At 22.5% G+C, this 5,285-nt stretch overlaps 1 long non-coding RNA gene across 1 annotated transcript in view; it reads left to right on the forward strand.

Moving 5' to 3' along the window:
* The window catches only part of LOC111624971, a 10,301-nt gene extending 7,739 nt beyond the window's left edge, over positions 1–2,562 (forward strand). The window contains exon 3 of the long non-coding RNA XR_002756667.1: positions 2,454–2,562. This is a non-coding gene — a long non-coding RNA (uncharacterized LOC111624971). The remainder of the gene's footprint in view (positions 1–2,453) is intronic.
* Positions 2,563–5,285: the final 2,723 nt, after the last annotated feature.

The raw sequence follows: 5,285 nt of genomic DNA on the forward strand, positions 1-5,285 counted from the left end.
ATAATTTTTTTTATAATATTAATAAATATAAAAATTGGTCCAAAAGTTAGTTAACCAAGGTATAACTTAATATTATTTTAAGAGCGTTTTAAATACTCAAAATCAGTTAACTGAATTTTGGGCTACTCAATATATTGCTTTTTATTCAATATAAATTAAACGGTTTAATAAATCTGGACTTAGAAACCATCCATTAATTATATCCATTATAATGTCTTACATATTTTATTTATTTTAATTGTTTTTTATTTAAATTTTTAAAAAATGTATATACAGTATATAAATAAATATAAATATATAAGCAAATTTTAATTTAACTGTGGTTAATATGTTCAGTATAAAAAACAGTTGTTTGAATATATAGAATATATTCAAACAACTAGAATATATGATATTTATCAGCTTTAATTTATTAAATATTAATATGTTACTTGCTTGATTTAATTATAATTTTAATAAACTGATAAGCTATTATGTATATCCTTTATAAGGTAGAGTATATTTATTATGGTTGTAGACACGTTTATGATTATTCATAAAATATAAAGAGAACAAATTCGAAATTACATTTACATTAGTTAGGACAATTTCATTCATAGTTTAATTCTGTTTAATCTATCAATTAATTATTCTATAATCTTTGAAATTGCAATTAGATTAATTTTAGGAAGATATTATATTGTAATATTAATTACTTAATGCAACTTAATAAAGTAATAACAGAGTCTAGAATATTGTTAATTTAATTTAATTCCAATTAAACTTTTGTAATATTATCAATTAATAATAAAAGTTTTATGAAATTATTTCAAAACTTTCACTTTAAATGATCATTTCCTATGATATTTTAATTTTATTAATTTATATTTCATTATTAAAAATTTGATTTTTTGTATTTCGATGATGAAATTAATTAATTGGTATATTTTTGTATTCGATGATTTTATTAAAATTTTAATAAGTTTATTTATAATGAAAGGCCACATTTAATATGAAAATTAATTTAATAAATTTGTCTGAAGTACTGTATTTATATTTAAATACAAATTAAATCATTTACTTAATAAGACTTAGTTATAGTTTTTCATTGAAAGATACTGTTAAATAAACAAAGTGTATTAACGATTATACATTATAATTATGTATAGGCCTATATATTATTTCCTTATTATAAACAATGTTAATTATTTAAATTTATTCAAATTTGATACATGCATCAGTGAGATCCCAAAGTTTCGATTTTAATACCAAAGCTTTGGGATCTTACAGATAGCCTTTTAATAGAGATTTTAATATAATAATTTATTTTTTATAATGTTTATTTCTTTATTATTTTCTAATCTAATAACAAAGCTTAAAGTTTCATAAAGTTTGTAAAGATTTTCAGAACTTAACATAATCAGATCGTTTATGATTAAAATATAAGAAGTAAATTGAATGACTTTCTGTGTTCTTTAATTCGTTTTCTTCTCAAAATTCTCGTGTATAGAGATTTCTTAATAGAGGGAGGGTTTCACAGGATGCCTCGCTTTATTTTATAAATCATAAAACGTTTTTTTATTACTGATATTCAGTTTGAAGTTTAAAAGTCCCACACATCTAATTCCTTTGCGGAGATACGAAGTGCCTTGTGTTACCTCGGGTTATTTTCTTAAATATATGTAAAATTTTATCATTTTTGTTCAGCTTTAAATATCTCACATATACAATTTTTTTTAAGGTTTTTTAAAAAATTGTCTGATCTGATACTTATTTTATTATTATGCATTTGTTCATTGATTCAGAATCCTATATTTGATACTGATGAAGACTTTTTGGAAATTTGAAATTTTCAATAAGAAAATTCCTTATGTCAGTTTGTAAATTGTGTTATTTAAAGCAGGATCTCTCTAATATTAAAAGATGTTTTTTGAGGACCCAATATATAATATGTAAGCAGACCGCCGAGAGCTTGTAGATAGGATAGAGGAGAAAGCAGACCGACCTCTTTTGCCATTTATTTTATCGAAAAAATAAGTAGAATGTTTCTTTATTAATAACGAGCAGTCTTAAAGACTTTTGTTAATAAAAATAACATTAATTAATAGGGATATGAACGGGAGCCGACCTAGCAATTATGCCGGCCGCCCTGGGCAAGCTAGCTATTTGCTGTCCCTTTTAAGTGCAGGCATAATGTAAAAAATAAAGCACTTGGTTCAATTTACGCCTTTAGGGGAGGTCGAAATTAGTTTAGATTTTTCTCTTTCGTTTTCGGCTTACAAACGTGTTTATTGTTTCGTTTTTCGCGCTCTTTTTCAAACAAAGAAAGATAGAATATTAATATTATTTTATAAAATATTAAGTGAAGGCTAGGATCTGTCATATTTCATTACTCAATTATTTTCTAAAATTAAAATAATCGATTATCTGAAATTAAGAATGTTTTTGTTGTTATTTTTATTTCCTTCGGTCAGACATCACCAAAAGAACCAATGCTTCGAACCAGAAAAGATCTCTAATTCCCCTTCTCTGTATGTAAGGCGTTAATAGTTGTATTGTATTTTATAAATAATAAAATTTGACCAGAAGAAATGTTTTTTCTTAATATACAATAAACATGCAATAGAATGAATAATTCGTAATTTTTGAAGCCTCCTAAATATAAAGAACGGGACGGATGACTCTGCTGGTCGCTTTTTAAGGACTTTAAGCACTTGTTTTTAAGCAAGTGAGAAAAAAAAGAGTTTTAAATGCAATTATATAAAAGTTTTAATTAACATACTTACTTCAATAATTTCAATAATAGAAAAAAATATATAAATATTTATTTTCAATACAGTATTATTACATTTAAAAAATGACCATATTCTCGAAAATTTTGAATATTAAAAAATGTCAAGTATAAAAATCATTTTATATGATAAATTATTAACGTAATGTTACTTCTAAATATTAATCAAGCTAATATATCATTAAAAATTTAATTAATTGCTTAAAGTTAAATTTTCAGAGATGTTAACAAATTAAATTTTTTTTTAAATTAGTAATTGCATCATTTCTTTTTTCTTTAATATGTTAAATGAAGCAATTCATTAACACATTTTCTAAGGAGCATTATTTATTATGTAAGAACCAAGCAATTACAGTATAATTAAAATGGTCGAAATATGTTAGTTATAAGAAGCTAAATTGTTAGTATTAAACCAAACTAAGAAAAGAAAGTTTTAAAATCAAGAAACATCACATTTTTTCTCACAAAAAAATGATATTAATGAATGTTTGTATTTCTCATAACATTACCTTTTGAGTTGTTTATTCATATTTAGTTAGACATTTACATATTAATCTACAGTACACAAAACAAATAAAATATCGATTTCAAAATTTATAAATACAGAAAAAAAAATAAAATATTTGTTGTTTATTCACTTATTTTATATAAAAATTCCGTTTTAATATAAAAAATAGAAACTTTGTCAAAATTTTCAAGTTTTGAAAGTCTTTATGATTAATAAAACTTAATAGATAATATAGTAATGTTAGATAGGAAGATTATAATTAATGATTAATGCATACTAATATTTTTGGTATAATTATAGTTTAATTATTATTGAGAGTAAAACAAATTGCATGAGAGTACAAAGCGATTAACAACCCATTAATGGCTAAATCGTTCGCTAATGCTATATAATATTAGATACTTGAATTAAAACATTTAGATATATATACTGTTGTAAATCAGTAGTTACTAAACAATTATCGGTATATCTTTCCTTGTATGATTTTATAAAGTAAACTTATTCCTCTTTTTTTTACTCTGTTATATATATTTTAATATTAACAATAGAAAAACAATTATAAAACGTTAATATATTATCTAAAAACAGTCATTCTTTTATATGCAGTGTGGAAATTTATTACAAAACTGTATAACAAAAGCATAATTAATAATTGTTTCATTAGTCCTAATAGTGCATAAAAGAATAAATACATAAATTAAAATTCTCACTTGCTTCGTAAACTATTGAATTATATTACCTTTATTATGAAGTGAATAAGTATTATTTCCGACAGTGTATAGGTCATGAAACGTCATGAAACGTCATGAAACATCAGATTGCAGATTACATATCAGAAACTATACGCGAATGTCAGTTTTAAGACTGTATTCAGAGGTTAAAAAACATTCTATTGTAATATCAGCAAAAACTTTCGGACTGATTTTCTAATGAAATGAACCCTTAGTCTATTACAATGATATTCAAACTGTCATACGAAACTCTAGGTTTTCGCAAACATCCGTCAAAAGTTCCGCAAAGATGTTTATAAGAAGTTATTTTCATTAAAACATATTAAAAATAATAATGATTTTTCCTTAAGTAACTATAAAAAGCTTTATTAGTTAAAAAACAAAAACAGCATTAAAGTGTTTTAGCTTGTTCTTTATTTCGTTAAACTCTATTGCTTGGTGTTCGACAAAAACAATACTCAAACATGAAGAAAGTTCTATAGATGTTAAAAATTCTATCAATGGTCTATTTGAAATATATAAAACTATTTTTATTAAAAATAAAAAAATTCTTTTATTCTCAATAGAAGGTTAGCAAAGTAAATTTAAAAAAAAATGTTTTGTTTAATCTAAATATATGCAGTATGTTTTATTAGAATTTATTGAATATTTTGCAGAATATATAATCATGTATTTCTAAATATGTACCGTACTGTATTATATTTCGATCGCTTATAGAAAATCGTCAAGTCGATATTTTCCTTCAACAATCTTGTGTTTATATTGCTTATATATTTTTAGTGTTAATACATNATAATTTTTTTTATAATATTAATAAATATAAAAATTGGTCCAAAAGTTAGTTAACCAAGGTATAACTTAATATTATTTTAAGAGCGTTTTAAATACTCAAAATCAGTTAACTGAATTTTGGGCTACTCAATATATTGCTTTTTATTCAATATAAATTAAACGGTTTAATAAATCTGGACTTAGAAACCATCCATTAATTATATCCATTATAATGTCTTACATATTTTATTTATTTTAATTGTTTTTTATTTAAATTTTTAAAAAATGTATATACAGTATATAAATAAATATAAATATATAAGCAAATTTTAATTTAACTGTGGTTAATATGTTCAGTATAAAAAACAGTTGTTTGAATATATAGAATATATTCAAACAACTAGAATATATGATATTTATCAGCTTTAATTTATTAAATATTAATATGTTACTTGCTTGATTTAATTATAATTTTAATAAACTGATAAGCTATTATGTATATCCT

Source organism: Centruroides sculpturatus, unplaced genomic scaffold (genome assembly GCF_000671375.1).
Source record: "Centruroides sculpturatus isolate CEXI.00-Female unplaced genomic scaffold, Cexi_2.0 scaffold93, whole genome shotgun sequence".
Taxonomy (NCBI): domain Eukaryota; kingdom Metazoa; phylum Arthropoda; class Arachnida; order Scorpiones; family Buthidae; genus Centruroides; species Centruroides sculpturatus.